Raw genomic sequence first — 17,832 nt, 5'->3', positions numbered from 1 at the left:
GGCCTATGGCTCCCGGGACCATCGGCCTGTTCATTAGGTACAGCACAGAGGGAGGTCAGCTAGACTGGGCAGAGGTCTCTGTACATGAGCAGACTCAGGCTGGAAACACCCCAGAGGAGGAGGAAACTACAGTTGCTGGTCTCACACACTGGTCAATCATTGGTAAACAATCATGCTTGATCCCGAGGAAAGTGTGGCCATTCCTCTTGAGCCTGGACCATATGGGTGATGGCTCTGCCTATTGATGGGGGGACAGTTGGTCTCTGAGTCCTAGATGGCCCAATCCAAGTCTAAATATACATTTCCTCAGGACTTCACTCATTCAAGGCTTCCTTGTTCCCTACACAGAAGCAGGATGGGGACCATCAGGCTGACTGGATCCCTCTCTGCCTCTAGTTGTCTCTAGCAGGCTGATCAGAGCCATGGGCCTCTCTCAGACCTGTGCCAGACAGAGCACAGTGTCCACATAGTTCCCTCCTGAGCTCCAGCAGGCAATCCTCCAGGTCTAAATCTGCCCCATACAGGTCCTGGCCAGCTACACAGCCATGGGCAGCTGCTCCCTGACACTTAGGTGTTCTACCAGAGCACCCTGCGTTTGGTGACTTTTCCTCTGGATATAGAATTGATCTTTCCCTTTGTGTGGTGCCAGTGTGTGCTAGGCATAGAATAAGAGGGAACTGTGACTGAGGATGAACTTCCATCAGATTGTCTATAGCCTATTAGAAAGTGGGTGGGTTTTTTGTTTTATTTTACTTTATTTATTTTATTTTATTTTATTTTATTTTATTTTATTTTATTTTATTTTATTTTATTTTATTTTTGAGACATGGTTTCTGTGCATAGCTTTTGAAGCCTGTCCTGGAACTCACTTTGTAGACCAGGCTGGCCTTGAACTCACAGAGTTTCACTTGCCTCTAACTCCCAAGGGCTGGGAATGCAGGCATGGGCCACCACTGCCCAGGCTGGTATTTTCTTGATTAATGACTGGTATGGGAGTGTGGTTGTCCACTAGGGGATGTGGCACCACTGGGCAGGAAGTCTGATTTGTATAGGAAAGCCAGCTCAGCAAGCCAGTCAACATATGTTTCACTTCCTGCCTCCAGGTTCCTGCCCTACTTGAGTTCCTGCCTTGATTTCCCTTCAATGATGGTCAATGATCAGGATGTGTGAGCCAAATAAACCCTTTCCTCCCCAGGTTGCTTTTGGTGCTGGTGATTGGCACATCAATAGAAAGTAACCTAGGACAGACATCTACGTTATCCATAGGTCATGAGGGACAGTGGATGCTTTGGTGTCAGAGAATGAATATGGAAGGGAGGCTAAGACACGCCCTCTCTGAGAAAAGGTGTTGGTGGGCAGAACTTTGGGGGATGGGCAAGCCCTAACTGCCACAAGCTGGGGTTTAACTTCCATTATGTAGCCCACTGCTAGAGATGTGGTACTCAGATAGGGACCTTGTCTCCTCCTGGCATTTCTAACAGCTCAACTCCCAAAGGAGGAGAACCAAAGGCCATCCCCAACCACCAGGGCACAGGAGCAGCAACAGAAGGGAAGCAGTCCTGTGCTCAAAGGGAACACTGTTTCAGATGGCAGGAGATACATTGAGACATTCTGCACAGCAGGGTGGTGGTCCTCAGGCAAACTTTCCTAACATGTTCAGAGCAGCTGCCTGTGGTATTCCCATGGCCTGGGAATCTTATGTAGAAAGCATAGAGACCCAAGACCCTGTGGTTCTGAGAAAGTTAGGTAGGGACTCAGGCTAGTTTGGACTCTTACAGTGACAGGTGGAGTCAAGGCACAAGGCAGCATGGACAGTGACCCAAGCCTCAACCTATTGGTCCTCCCTAGGTAGACATCAAGAGGCAGGAAGTAGTGAGGTTGCAGTGGACTTGGCCCGTGGCTCAGGTCCTGGACTAGATGAAAGTCACTGATGATGCCCTTAGGAAGAAATATGAAGGTGGTTTCAGGAGCAGATCTGTGACTCATCTGTCCTATTCCATAAGGTTGTCTGCAAAGCTGAAACAGGGCACTGGACACATGCCTGTCTCCTGTTATTTACAATGGATCTGCTGCTCTCCCCATCTCACATGGATCCTCAAGCCAAGCCATTCTTATGGTAGAGGCTGACATCCAGGTACTGAAGAAGACCCTACCTCAGAGTGATACCTGGAGGGGATGATGCTGGCAGTGCTCTAAGTCTGCTGCACCTGTGGATGCAGAAATGAGCATCTCAAGGAATGGTAGCTCAGCAGGGAACATACCATTTCTCCAAGTGAAGACTCAAAGCATAGCATCCAAATAAAAGGAAGGATTGTATACAGCCTTGCTGTGTGGGCAGAAGGCTGGATGGCCACCAGGTCTGCATTAATCTCAGCCTGGGCTAAATGTCTATGGGTTGGGACCCTAGCCTTGCCCTTCTATGTGCTGTTATCACATCCCACAGTGCCCTCAAGAATGAAGCACCCCTGCGGGCATTTTCCATGTTCCTCTAAACTATGCTTGACTGCAAGGCTGAAGCTCAACTCATCCAGCCAGCTCCAGTGTGCCACCTACAAACAACAGGATATAGTAGACTTGTAGACATTTGTAGGCGTTGGTAGTCTGGCCAGGTTCTGGAATCTGTACTGGTACATGTGGAAAAACAGCCTCCAGAAAAACGGTGAATGCAGCCAAGCAGCAGCCACGAATTAAGAGATCCACCCTGGTGCTCTTCATTGCACATGCTGAGGACACAAGAGCCATGCCCTGCCAACTGGCAACTAGATAAGCCTTTACTGTTGCCAGTGCCTGTATTCTGGGGTGGATTATATGCAGTACAGGATGAGGGGTATGAGCCCCTGAGTGCTGTGAGGATACAGGGCTCAGCCCGAACAAGGTGAAGAACAATAACACAAAATTTCTCTGCTAACAGGGATGTGTGAGACTTGGTACTTCTCTCGGTCAGCCATGCCCAGGAATCTCCTCTACAGATTGGACCCCATAAGTAGCTAATTTTAGTTGTCTCTTGCTTGCTACAGATCAAAGCCCTCCTTACTACCAACTAGCCAGTTCTGGCATCGATCACCCAAAAATGGAATCACAGCTGCCCAGATTCACTGTCTCACTCTGTCCTCTCCAGATGTCGCCTAGTAGCTTCCTACCATCACTTCGGCCTGGTGTGTGATCCAATGGTGACTACATACAAGGAGGTCCCTGTCACATTCTGTATATCTTTGTCTTGATTCTGAAACAAAAAGGCTACAAATAACAGGACCCCACAATTTACAAAACCGGAACAGGACCCCACCTTGATGTCTATGTTGGGTCAGGAAATGCTGTCAAGCATAATGCACTGACTGCAGAAGGAGCTTCTAAAAATGTCCTGGGTGAATGAGCCTGGCTCTCCAAATTGTGAGCTCTTCTGCTGTCCTGCTGATGGACTCAGCCTTTCCTACAGCCTCTAGCTGTTTGTGTAGAAAAGGATGAGCTGGGAGCAAACCCAGAGCTGTCTGGGAGGGAGTCTCTCTGAAGGAACTGGAGGAAAGCTTTGTTTTGAGTGCTTTCATTTCTTTTTACTGACTGGCTGGGGGAGATGAGCAAGTCCCCAGGGATTTTTCCTTTGGGCACAAAATCACCTTCCTTGAATATGCACCACTCACTTCTTGGAAAATGTCAGAAAAGAAAAAAAAAAATAACAAAGTCAGCTCAGGGAGAACAGACATCTCCTATGTCCTGTGGTGAAAAAGCATAAATCTTGACTCAAACCTCCCATGTTAAACCTGAAATGGGACTTTAGAAACTTTAGCCATGTAAAGGGAAATGGAAGTTGTGGACATGAGAGGCACTATGGGAAAGGTAGTTTGTAGTGGCATGCTAATATAGAGAAAGGCAGCTTGGGAAATGAAGTCTGAAATATAGTGATGCTATAGAGAAAAGCATGCTGGGAAAGCCAGCATAGGTAATACCTTCCTGCCCAATTCCTCACTGGGCACTGCAGGTTGCCTCTTTCAGGGGAGCCACTTCATTGGTGAACATAGGATGGGCTTATGTGTTTGCAGCCCAAGAGAAGCAGCACACTCTGGACAGGCAATGCGTGATTCCTTTGTGCAGTCTCTTGAAGCACCCGGTGTTCAGAAAGGGCAAACATTTTCCATGTCAAAGTCCAGCCCAGGTGCCGGGTCATTTCCTCTTCCAATATGCTGCTATAGATACTTGGGGCAGCCACAACTCTGAATGGAGAGCATAGCTACAAGTGGGGCCCTTCTTCTGGGGACAACGTACAGCCATGGCATCAATTCTAGCCACCCTGTGCCCTGGTGCTGTTGGCATAATAGGCAGGTGCTTTGGTGAGGGCTGGGTGTGGAAGAAGCCAAAGGTGGGCTTACTGGCTCTTGTTTTAGGTGAAGAAGAGAGATAGAGAGATGCACTGGTGAAGGGGGAGGGACAACTCCAAGGTCCACTGACTTGGCTGAGGTGGTGCAGCCTAGTGCAAACCAGAGCTCCTTGTGTGACTGCTCATTGATGATTAGGTATGTCCCCATCATTTCATTGTTTTTTCCCTTTAAAAATGATTACAAGCTGGCATTGATATTAAAGCCAAGTCGACAGTGTGTCCTGGAGATTTGGATCTAATTAGGTGTCACTTGGGATGTTTTCTTTCCATTTCATGACCCATGGATTTTGCTCAAGTTCTTCAAAGGAGGGACTCTGGGGGGCAATTGTCAGCATTTAGTGAATTAGGTTTTCTAAATACCCAGAGACATGAGCAGAAACATCATAGGTCTTGTGATGATATCTCCCTAGATCTCTTCCAGAATCTTTCCTTGGAATGGGTGGTGCCCAGTGGCAATAAAATAGATCAGCACAACTGGACTCTAACATCTGCCTTCTTTCAATCATCTCCCTCTCCCAGTACCAGTTGTAGGGCATTGAAGGTCTTGGTTAGACATTACCCTTGCAGTACAGTGCCAGCTCTACATCTGGTTGCAATATCAAAGTCTTTTTGGTTCACATTGCCCTCTTCATCTAGAAGAATATTTTCAGAATTCAGGTCTAGATGGACGATGTCAAGGTCATGACAAAACCTGATGGCTGACATTATCTGCCCAAATATTTTCTGTGCCTCTTCCTCCTGCAACCTGCCCTCCTCCCTTACTCACTGAAATGAGTTTTCTTTATCACAAAGAAATGTTGTGGTTTTATAAGAATCTGGAAGAGTCAAATTATTTTAGGATGGTGTAGTTTATCCAGGGTGACCATCTGACATGATAACCAGAGGTCCTGCTCTATGTTGTCTATAATATTTATGGCCAATGGGTGCCTGTGAGGCGATGATAGGCCAGTTACAGAGCCAAATGCACCCTGGTTGATGGTAAGTAGGACCATGTTTTGAATTTAGAGGTTCTTCATTTAGGACTGACAGGCCATGAGCCTGGGTGGTCACTGTGCTCCTGTGCAGACAGATCTTTTTGAAGCTGCAACTCAACATCTAAAAAGCTAGATAGCAGTGAAAAAGTTCCACAGTAACTGAATTCAGCTCCCTGGTCTGTAGAGACAGAACTGCAGGCCAGGCCATAGCCTTATATACAGGATACTCAACCCTCACAGTGAGGTCTCAGTAAGAAATGGACCAATCACAATAGGCTGTATATGGCACATAGTGACAATTTCCATGTTAGGCCCCAGAGACATTTCCTCTTCACTGTCTCACTCTGTCCTCTCCAGATGTCCCCTAGTAGCTTCTAGCCATGTGCAGTGTCCCAAGGAAACAGCTTCCTCCATCACTTCAGCCTGGTGTGTTTTCCAATGGTGATTACATACAAGGAGGTCCCTGTCACACTCTGCACATCTGTCCCTCTTTGTCTCAAATCCAAGACAGAGGCGGAAAATAAGAGGACACCACACTTTACAAAAACCTGAGCAGGACCTGAACATGATGTCTATGTTGGGTCAGGAAATCCTGGCAAGCATAATGCACTGATTGCAGAAAGAGCTTCTAAAAATGTCCTGGGTGAATGAGCCTAGATCTCCAAATTGTGAGCTCTTCTGCGATCTTGCTGATGGACTCAGCCTTTTCCTACAGCCTCTGGCTGTTTATGTAGAAAAGGATGAGCTGGGACCAAACCCAGAACTGTCTGGGAGGAATCTCTCTGGAGGTACTGGAGGAAAGCTTTGTTTTGAGTGCTTTCACTTCTTTTTACTGACTGGCTGGGGGAGATTAGCAAGGCCCCAGGGATTTTTCCTTTGGGCACAAAATCACCTTCGTTGAATATGCACCACTCACTCCTTGGAAAGTGTCAGCAAAGAAAAAATATAACAAAGCCAGCTCAGGGAGAACAGACATCTCCTATCTCCTGTGGTGAAAAAGCATAAATCTTGACTCAAACCTCCCATGTTAAAGCTGAAATATGACTTTAGAAACTTTAGCCATGTAAAGGAAAGTGGAATTGGTGGACATGAGAGGCTCTCTGGAAAGGTAGTTTGTAGTGGTATGCCAATATAGGGAAAGGTACCTGGGGAAATGAGGTCTGAAATATAGTGATGCTATCGAGAAAAGCATTACTGGGAAGACAGCATAGCAATACCTATGTGCCCAATTCCTCACATGGCTCTAAACCCTGCCTCTTACAGGGGAGCCAAAATATTGGAGAACATAGTATGGATGGGCTTGTGTGTTTGGAGCCTGAGGGAGGCAACACACTCCTGACAGATAATCCCTAATTCCATTGTGCAGTCTTTTAAAGCATCCAATTTTCAGAAGGTGCTATGCCCTTTTCCATGTCAAAATGCAGCCCAGGAACTGGGTCATTTCCTCTCCCAAATTGTGCTGCTGAAGATACTTGGGGCTGCCCAGCTCTTGATAGGGAGCATAGCTATATGTGGGCCTTCTTCTGGGGACAACGTACAGGCATGGAGGCACTGCTGGCCACCCTCTGCCCTGGTGCTGTTGGGACACCAGGCAGGTGCTGGTGTGAGGGCTGGGTGTGGAAGAGGCCAAAGGTGGGCTCACTGGCTCTTCCTTTTAGGTGAAGATCGGAGATAGACAGATGTACTGGGGAAGGGGGAGGGGCAACTACTAGGTCCACAGGCTTGGCTGAGGTGGTGCAGCCTAGTGAAAACCCCAGGTCCTTGTGTGACTGCTCTTTGATGATGAGGTATGTCCCCATCATTTCATTGTATTTTCTCTTTACAAAGGATTACACAATGGCATTGATATCAAACCCAACACGGCAGTGTGTCTAGGACATTGGGATATAAATAGGTGTCTTTTGGATTTTTTCCTCCCATTTCATGAGCCACGGATGTTGCTGAAGGTCTTCAGTGGAGGGCCTCTTCTCGGTGGCAACTGTCAGCATTTAGTGAATGAGGTTTTCAAGTTACCCAGAGACATAAGCTGGAATGTCATAAGTCCCTTTTATGATATTCTCCTTAATCTCTTCCAGGGTGTTTCCTTGGGAGGGATGGTACTCGATGGCGATAAAATAGAGCAGAACACTGAGAGGACACATATGCCTTTGTCCCGTCATACACCTCTCCCAGTACCAGTTCTGGGGCATTGAAGGTCTTGGTTACACATTGCCCTTGAAGTACAGTGCCAGCTCTACATCTGGTGGCTATACCAAAGTACACATTGCCCTCTTCATCTAGAAGAATATTTTCAGAATTCAGGTCTAGATGGACGATGTCAAGGTCATAGCAAATGTTGATGGCTTATAAGATCTCCCCGAATATTTTCTCTGCCTCTTCCTCCTGCAACCTGCCCTCCTCCCTTACTAATTGGGACAGATTTTCTTAGGCAAAAAGAAATGTTGTGGTTTTATAAGAATCTGGAAGAGTCAAATTATGTTAGGATGGTGTAGTTTGTCCAGGGTGACCATCTGACACGATAACCAGAGTTCCTGCTCTATGTTGTCTATAATATTTATGGCCAGTGGGTGCCTGTGAGGCAATGATAGGCCAGTTACAGAGCCAAATGCACCCTGGCTGATGGTAAGTAGGACCATAAACTTTTTAGGTTCTTCTTTTATGTGCAGCCGCCATTTGGCTAGATGTTCATTGTGTCCTGTGCAGACAGATTGTTGTGAAGTCGCAACTCAACAACTAACAAGCTAGATAGCAGTGAAAAAGTTCCACAGGTTACTGAAATCTTCTCACTGCTCTGTAGGGACAGAACTGCTGTCAGCTCACAGCCTTATATACAGGACACTCATCCCTCACAGTGAGGTCTGACAGAGAAATGGTCCAATCACAGTAGGCTACATATAGCCCATGGTGACAGTTTCCATGTTAGGCCCCAGGCACATTTCCCCTTCACTGTCTCACTCTGTCCTCTCCAGGAGTCCCTTAGTCACTTCCCAACATGAGCAGTGTCCTAAGGGAATAGCTCCCTTCATTACTTCAGCCTGGTGTCTTGCTCCAATGGTGACTACTTATAAGGAGAAGGAGGTCCCTGTCACAATCTGCACATCTATCCCTCTTTGTCTTGATTCTGAGACAAAAAGCTAAAAAATAACAGGACAGCACACTTTACAAAAACCTGAGCAGGACCCCACCATGTTGTCTCTGTGGGCTCAAGAAATCCTGGCAAGCATAATACACTGACTGCAGAAGAAGCTTCTAAAAATGTTCTGGGTGGATGAGCACCCAAATTGGTCTCTTCTGCTGTCCTGCTGATGGACTCAGCCTTTTCCTACAGCCCTTGGTTGTTTGTGAGGAAATGGATGAGCTGGGAGCAAATTCAGAGCTGTCTGGGAGGGAGTCTCTCTGAAGGAACTATTGGAAAGCTTTTTTGAGTGCTTTCACTTCTTTTTACTGACTGGCTGGGGGAGATGAGCAAGTCCCCAGGGATTTTTTCCAATGGGCACAAAATCACCTTCCTTGAATATGCACCACTCACTCCTTGGAAAGTGTCAGCAAAGGAAAACATATAACAAAGTCAGCTCAGGGAGAACAGACATGTCCTATCTCCAGTGGAGAAAAAGCAAAAATCTTGACTCAAACCTCCCATGTTAAAGCTGAAATGTGACTTTAGAAACTTTAGTCATGTAAAGGGAAATGGAAGTGGTGGACATGAGAAGCACTATGGGAAAGGTAGTTTGTAGTGGCATGCCAATATAGAGAAAGGCAGCTTGGGAAATGAAGTCTGAAATATAGTGATGCTATAGAGAAAAGCATGCTGGGAAAGCCAGCATAAGCAATTCTTGCATGCCCAATTCCTCACTAGGCTCTGCAGGTGGCCTCTTTCAGAGGATCCACTTTATTGGTCAACACAGGATGGGCTTGTGTGTTTGGAGCCCAAGGGAGGGAGCACACTGTTGACAGGCAAGCCCTGATTCCATTGTGCAGTCTCTTGAAGCACCCAAAGTTCAGAAGGGGTGAGGCCATTACCATGTCAAAGTATGGCGCAGGTGCTGGGTCATTTCCTCTTCCAATATGTCGCTGTAGATACTTAGGGCAGCCGCACCTCTGAACAGGGGGCATTGCTACAAGTGGGGTTCTTCTTACAGGGACAACGTACAGGCATGGAGGCACTTCTAGCCACCCTCTGCCCTGGTGCTGTTGGCACAACAGGCAGGTGCTGGTGTGAGGGCTGGGTGTGAAAGAGGCCAAAGGTGGGCTCACTGGCCCCTTTTTTTTAGGTGAAGACCAGAGAAAGATGAACTGGGGAAGGGGGAGGGGCAACTCCAAGGTCCACTCACTTGGCTGAGGTGGTGCAGCCAAGTGCAAAACAGAGCTCCTTGTGTGAGTGCTCTTTGATGATGAGGTATGTCCCTATCATTTCATTGCATTTTCTCTTTACAAAGGATTACACAATGGCATTGATATCAAACCCAAGACCACAGTGTGTCTAGGACATTGGGATATGACTAGGTGTCTTTTTGGATGTTTTCTGCCCATTTCATGAGCCACAGATGTTGCAGAAGTTCTTCAGTGGAGGGCCTCCTCTCTGTGGCAACTGTCAACATTTAGTGAATTACATTTTCAAGTGACCCAGAGACATGAGCTGGAATGTCATAGGTCCCTTTTATGATATTCTCCTCCATCTCTTCCAGAGTGTTTCCTCGGGAGGTGTCGTACTCGGTGGTGATAAAATAGAGCAGAACATTCAGAGGACACATAGGCCTTCTTCTCATCTTAGACCTCTCCCGGTACCAGTTCTGGGGACTGAGGGTCTTTGTTGCACTTTGCCCTTGCAGTACAGTGCCAGTTCTACTTCTGGTGTCTATACCAAAGTCCACATTGCCCTCTTCATCTAGAAGGATATTTTCAGAATTCAGGTCTAGATGGACGATGTTAAGGTCATAGCAAATGTTGATGGCTTATAAGATCTCCCCGAATATTTTCTCTGCCTCTTCCTCCTGCAACCTGCCCTCCTCCCTTACTAATTGGGACAGGTTTTCTTAGTCACAAAGAAATGTTGTGGTTTTATAGGAATCTGGAAGAGTCAAATTTTCTTAGGATGGTGTAGTTTATCCAGGGTGACCATCTGACATGATAACCAGAGGTCCTGCTCTATGTTGTCTATAATATTTATGGCCAATGATAGGCCAGTTACAGAGCCAAATGCACCCTGGCTGATGGTAAGTAGGACCATGGATAGACTTTTTGGGTTCTTCTTCAGGGGTCACAGGCCATATGGCTGGGTGGTCACTGTGATCCTGTGCAGACAGATTGTTGTGAAGTCACAACTCAACAAATAACAATCTATGGAGCAGTGAAATTTTCCACAGTTACTGAAATCAGTTCACTGGTCTGTAGTGACAGAACTGCAGGCCAGCTCACAGCCTTATATACAGGACACCACACATTGAGGTCTGAGGGAGAATTGGACCAATAACAGCAGGTAATATATAACCCAAGGTGACTGTCTCCATGTTTGGTCCCAGGCATATTTCGCCTTCAATGTCTCACTCTGTCCTCTCCTGGAGTCCCCTAGTTGCTTCCAGACATGTGCAGTGTCCCAAGGGAACAGGTCCCTCCATCACTTCAGCCTTGTGTGTGCTCCAATAGTGACTACTTACAAGGAGGTCCCTGTCACATTCTGCATATCTGTCCCTCTTTTTCTTGATTCTGATACAGAAGGCTAAAAAAATAAGTGGACACCACACTTTACAAAACCTGAGCAGGATCCTACCATGAGTCTCTGCGGGCTCAGGAAATCCTGGCAAGCATAATGCATTGACTGCAGAAGGAACCTCTAAATGTCTCCTGGGTGAATGAGCCTGGCTCTGCACATTGTGAGCTCTTCTCCTGTCCGGCTGATAGACTCAGCCTTTCCTACAGTCTCTGGCAGTTTGTGAAGAAAAGGATGAGCTGGGAGCAAACCCAGAGCTGTCTAGAATGGAGTCTCGCTCATGGAAATATAGGAAAGCTTTTTTGAGTGTTTTAACTTCTTTTTACTGACTGGTTGGGAGAGATGAACAAGTCCCCAGGGATTTTTCTGATGGGCACAAAAGCACCTTCCTTGAACATGCACTACTCACCATGGGGAAAGTGTCAGCAAAGGAAAACGTATAACAAAGTCAGCTCAGGGAGAACAGACATCTACTATATCCTGTGGTGAAAAAGCAAAAATCTTGACTCAAACCTCCCATGTTGAAGCTGAAATGTGACTTTAGCAACTTTAGTCATGTAAAGGGAAATGGAGGTGGTGACACGAGAGGCAGTATGGGAAAGGTAGTTTGTATTGGCATGTTAATATAGAGAAAGGCAGCTTGGGAAATGAAGCCTGAAACATAGTGATGCTATAGAGAAAAGCATGCTGGGAAAGCCAGCATAGGCAATTCCTGAATGCCCAATTCCTCACTAGTCTCTGCACATGGCCTCTTTCAGAGGATCCACTTTATTGGTGAACACAGGATGGGCTTGTGTGTTTGGAGCCCAAGGCAGGCAGCACACTGTTGACAGGCAAGCCTTGATTCCATTGTGCAGTCTCTTGAAGCACCCAAAGTTCAGAAGGGGTGAGGCCATTACCATGTCAAAGTATGGCGCAGGTGCTGGGTCATTTCCTCTTCCAATATGTCGCTGTAGATACTTAGGGCAGCCGCACCTTTGAACAGGGGGCATTGCTACAAGTGGGGTTCTTCTTCTAGGGACAGCATAGAGCCAGGGATGCACTTCTAGCCACTCTTTTCCTGGTGCTGTTGGTAAAATAGGCAGGTGCTGGTGTGAGGGCTGTGTGTGAAAGAGGCCAAAGGTGGGCTCACTGGCCTCCCTTTTTTTTTTATTTTTTATTTTATTTTTTTTAGGTGAAGACCAGAGAAAGAGAGATGCACTGGGGAAGGGGGAGGCACAACTCCAAGGTCCACTGACTTGGGTGAGGTGGGGCAGCCTAGTGAGTGTAAACCCCAGCTCCTTGTGTGACTGCTCTTTGATGATGAGGTATGTCCCTATCATTTGGTTGTATTTTCACTTTACAATGGATTACAAGCTGGCATTGATATTTAACCCAACATGACAGTGTGTCTAGGACATTGGGATCTAAGTTGGTGTCACTTGACATGTTTTTTTCCCATTGCACGAGCCAGGGATGTTGCTGTAGGTCTTCAATGGAGGGCCTACTCTCTGTGGCAACTGTCAGTATTTAGTGAATTAGGTGTTCAAGTTACCCAGCGACATGAGCTAGACCATCATAGGTCGCTTTTATGATATTATGATATTATCCTTGATTTTTTCCAGGGTGTTTCCTTGGAAAGGGTTGCCTCTGCTGGTGATAAAATATATTGGCACACCCAGACTCCACATATCTGCCTTCCTCCCACCATAGCCCTCTCCCAGTACCAGTTTCGGGTCATTGTAGTTCTTGTTCCCATATTGCCCTTGCAGTACAGTGCCTGCTCTATATCTGGTTGCGATACTAAAGTTTGTCAAGTTCTCATTGCCCTCTCCATCTACAAGGATATTTTCAGTGAGGACTGAGTTAGAAATGGACCAATCACTGCAGGCTATATATAGCCCGTGGTGACTGCTTCCATGTTAAGCCCGGGCATATTTCCTCTTCATTCTCCTCCTCTGCCTCTGCAATGACTATTTCAGTGTGGAAGCAATTTGCAAATCAGAGTCCTGCCCAGATGACAAAGGCATTGCCTCTGAGATTTTGCAGAATCTCAAGCAAAGGACAGTCTTTTCTGAATACGGGGGAGCTGGGTTCACCGGAGGCGCTTCTTGGTACAACAGAAGAAAATGAAAAGCATGAAGACACTTTTACCCTGTGACCTGTCCTCAGGCAGGTGCCAATCTGAGAACAATCAGGTGAAATGCCAAGGGCAGGATCACTGGGTGTAACATGAATCTTAAATTTCTTATTAATAAAATCAAGCCCAGAGTCAGGCATTGGGGTGAACACTAAATGATCAGAGAAACAGAACACTCCACAGCCACCTCACCTTGCCAATTCCTCAGCTGATCCTGTTTCCTCAAACTGGAAGCCTGTGAATCCTCATCCAGAATGAATTTCAGCAGAAATGCTGCTAAAACCCTAAAAGCTTAAACAGGGTCTATTCCTAGTCTTCAGGCCTTATATAACTTTCTGCTTCCTGCCATCACTATCTGGGATTAAAGGCGTGTATCACCATCCCTGGCTGTTTCCTTTGTGGCTTTGAACTCACAGAGATCCAGACAGATCTCTGCCTTTGGAATGCTAGGATTAAAGGTGCAAGTGCCACCTTTTCTGGCCTCTGTATCTAGTTGCTGTTCTGTTCTCTGACCCCAGATAAATTTATTAGGGTGCACAATAATATATTGGGGAACACATATACCACATTTCCCCTCTTTTGTCTAAAATTTAAAAAAGCTTATAACTAATACAAGAGAACTGTATCCAATAAGTATATACAATATAGACAGTCAAGATATACATTAACATTCGACAGATTCAGGCAAAAACTCCATTAATATATAACAATGTCCAGTCCATTAATATTTGCCAAATTCAGACAAAAATTTTTCATTATTTATTCTATTTAAAACAAGTAGTTCCTTTTTAAGCATAGATTCAATAATCTCCCTTTTTATCTTATCATATTCATATTCTCTTTTTTTCTGAGTAGATCCACAAATCTACCTTTTGTCTTATCATTTCTATATCTTCCCTTTTTTTCTGAGTAGATTCAATGATATACTCTTTTCTATATCCTCATTTTTCCTCTATTTTTAAACAAGAACCCTGTATCTAATCTCCTTTGTCTATCCTTTTTTAGACCATTAACAATTAATAACTTGTAACCAACCATAGTAAACAATGACAGTATTCATAACTCATTAAATGACTAAAAAACATCCACCCCACCTCTTGGGAATGTGGGCACCATTTTCTTAAAATTACTTCCTGCTTTCTGGGGGCAAAGACATCTTTAGAGAATCCTGAAAAGAAAATTTTTGGGTTAATTGTCAAGTGCTGGGAGAGATAGTTATATCATTTGTCCAGTGTCTGCATAATGGCCAAGTACAGGGCTTGTCTCAAGTCCTTGCTTGAGCAGTCTTTGAATCTGGATCAGCCAGTCATCTCAAAATTGTCCTGAGCAATTTGTAGTCCAAACTCGATTTATCCCTGGTGTTAATCAGCTTAATGGATTTACCATAGTCCATTTGGAATCATTGTTGCGGAGTCCAATCATCCTTTTGAAGAGGCTCCTGGGCAAGTGGACCTCTAAAGTTCCTGTTGTCCACAGATGGACGAGTGGCTGACAACTACCCTTCATCTTGCCTTGCCTCTTTTCATGTCCTGGGGCTGTGTACACCATGTGCCAGCTCCACTGTCTCATGTGACAAACTTACCTACTGCACCACCCCAGAGAACTTTGCCTACCTTTTTTAGAACTGAGAGCACACACACACACTAAACAATGGTGACTCCAGGCCTCATTCCATGTGAACAGTGCCCTTTATTTAGTAGAGAAAGGGTGGCCTTGCCAGATGCAGATGGCTCAGCAGATCGTGGGCTGTCGTCCTGCTACCCTGGTGGTCTCAAAATTAAGTCAGAATAGCATTTTTTCTGGGTTCCAAAAGGAGGTGAGTTGGGGTCACTATTGCAAAGCGAACGATATTTCACCATAGCCAAAAATGCCCTGGTATCACACACACGGACTCTAGAATAGTCACATTGAAATTCTAATGATTCTGTTGGCATTGCTGCCCATGCCATGGTAGTTGTGGTGGTATTGGCCTCTTCTTAGGTGGATGAAGAAAAAAGGTCCCCTGGCTTGAGGAAGGAGCAGCAGCCAAACAAGAGAGATCCACCTGTTTTTGGAGACCCAGTCAATACAGCTTGAATGTGAAGTCTCTGTGGACAGCAGGGTCCTGAATAGGGACATCTGAGGCTGAGACTGGATTCCAAGAACAGCTTTCTGTCTCTACACAGGATGATGGCAGGGTGGGCCTTGCCTCACAAGAGAGCAGAGAGCTGCTGCTTACACAGCCTCCTGAAGCCAAGAGAAAGCTAAATTGAGCTAGGTGCTGTGGGGAAAATCGCTCTCAGGAAATGAGGTGCCCCAGGTCATGTTCCTTCAGGATGAACTGGGTTTGTCCTGGTGGTTTTTCTATGTAAGTCACAACACTGGAATCCACTGCCTCTGGAAGGCTGGTGTAGACTTCACAGTCTGCAAATGCTATTGACCATCTTAGGCCAAACACAAAGGTCGAGTCAAGCAGAGAGAATAAAAGAGGATCCTACACCAGACTCGGGTGTGACTTGTCTCGATGAAACTGCAGGAGAGAAAAGCCATGAGAAGCTTCATTTCTCATTGGGGAAGCCTGGGACACAGGGAACAAACCTAACCTTCCCCATAGCAGCAAAGGCAGGACCAAAGGTGGCCTTGACCTTCAAAATGTCCCATATCCAGGCTGGAAGATTTGCCAGGACAGCAGGGTGGGCATAGTGATGATCCAGGAGCACAATGCTGGCAAAGTCCCTCTGGTGTCTAATGGCCATGCCTGGGTAGACACACAGGTTGGGACTCTTGAGTTCAATTGCCTACCAATACTTCATGTCCATTGGGTCTCCTCCCTCATTTGCTTCTCAAATGGACACTACAGCAGGAAAATCCCTCCTCCCTCAACCTATCCATCTGCCCCAGCAGCAGCCCAGATCACCTACAGATTGGTTATATCCTTCATACCCAGAATCTCCACCAACACCTTCCCTGGGGGAGCCCTACCTTGAGGCCTAGACTGAGAAAAGAAAAAGAAAGAAAGAAAGAAAATGGAAGGTCAGAACTGGCTCTTACCTGCCTGTTTTCGAAGGCTTTGGATCAAGGTCGGGTTTCATGGGTCTGAGTCAACATCACGTGCTATAGGATATTTTATAGAGAAGATGAAGGTGGCTAGAGGTATACTCTAAAACCTCTGAGGAGGAATGAAAACATCTGTACAATATGCTGTTGGAATGCAGTCCTTGCATCCAGGGCTTTCTACACCACTCCCTCCCTAGACATTTCCTTTCATCTTCTGAAACACTGCAGACACTCACAAGGGCCTGATCCAGTTAGGCCATCTTCTCTTGCAACTCTGGAGACTTAAGGTTGGGGTAGGGCATCCCCACCATCACCACACACCTGCAGTGGGTTGCATGGCCCATGGCATAAGTAACAAATATCCATGGGGTGGTCATCCACATGAGATCAACTACCAGCTATTTTGAACTAATTGTGTGTGTTTCCAAGTCATGGCTGCCCACTTCTCTGTTCCACAAAGCCAGATGGAGAAAGGGTTCAGACATTACACCCACACCCTACGGACCCCAAGCTGCCCATATGGGTACTGACCCTATGGCATGGCTCGCCAAGTAGGGCCCAGGGCCCTCAGCCCCAGCAGACAAAAGGACATCACACTTACCGACCCAGGTCATCAGAGAAGTTGATCCCTTCACTCATCTTCCCTCCAACCACAGAGAGGAGCAAGGCCCCTGTCAGATGGCCTCCTGCCTGAATGCAGCACTGTGAGGAGAGCCACACCAGAGTGCCTGAGCCAAACCTGGGAGATCACAGCTGTTCCCAGCTGCCAGGCACAGAGGGCCTGTGAATCCAGCCTCACTTCCATCTCTGACCGTAATGCACTTGGAATACACCATCAGCACCTGCTCCACCTGGCTTACCCTCTTGGGCTCTTGGAATAACTGAAGGAAGAAGGACACCCAGCAAAAAGCTTCAAAAGACTGAGTCTTGAGCCTCAGTCTGGGGTTTGAGCCTGGGCATGGAACATGTAATCAAGCTTTGGGGAATCCCTGCAGCCAGTGTCCAGACCTAGACTTGGTAGATTTAGAAGCTGGGAGAATATAAACCATGCCAATTCCACAAGACTGAGGGCCGCTAGGAAGAATTGCAGGTAGCAATGTCCTCATAATCAGGCTAAGGGGCACTCACCTCTTTCTTGACAGACAAACATGCCAGCAGGCCAGTCTTGTCCCAATTCACATGTACCTGGCACAGGTAATCATAGCAAGGGAAGAAGCACACCACCCCTCCAGGGACCACGTTCCACAAGTGACAGAGGATGCAGCCTGTTTCCTCCATCTGCTGAAGGCAGACAAAGAGCTAGCCTGGAAAAGGTCCTACAAACACACCAACAGAGGATACAGGCCACGCATCTCCCTTTCTACAGCATGAAATGCACTACCCTCTTAATAGACATGCCAAACTGTGGATTCTTGTGAGTGCCTGCCTTTGTGACACTTCCCATCACTGGCACCCTTGAAATGAGCCGGACTTTTGGTATGAGGTGAGATCTCCCTAAGTCCCAGTATCATGAGGGGCATTATCCAGAGCAAATTAGCATTGAGATGCCATAGGAGTTGTGCCCAAGAAATGCATCCTTCCCAGGATACAGGCAAGGACCAAGAACACCCCACACACACTCAAT

The 17,832-nt window shown here is 46.5% G+C and overlaps 1 long non-coding RNA gene across 1 annotated transcript; it reads right to left on the bottom strand.

Moving 5' to 3' along the window:
• Positions 1–16,419: 16,419 nt before the first annotated feature.
• On the bottom strand, positions 16,420–17,115 carry LOC107399605 (uncharacterized). Its single transcript, XR_013044015.1, has 3 exons — positions 17,021–17,115; positions 16,810–16,910; positions 16,420–16,529 (listed from the first exon to the last, which is right to left on the bottom strand). It is a non-coding gene; the product is annotated as an uncharacterized LOC107399605 (long non-coding RNA).
• Between the last annotated feature and the right edge of the window lie 717 nt (positions 17,116–17,832).

Source organism: Peromyscus maniculatus, chromosome 13, assembly GCF_049852395.1.
Source record: "Peromyscus maniculatus bairdii isolate BWxNUB_F1_BW_parent chromosome 13, HU_Pman_BW_mat_3.1, whole genome shotgun sequence".
Lineage (NCBI taxonomy): Eukaryota > Metazoa > Chordata > Mammalia > Rodentia > Cricetidae > Peromyscus > Peromyscus maniculatus.
The sequence above is the reverse complement of the archived record's forward strand: the minus strand, read 5'-3'. Positions and strand labels throughout refer to the sequence as shown.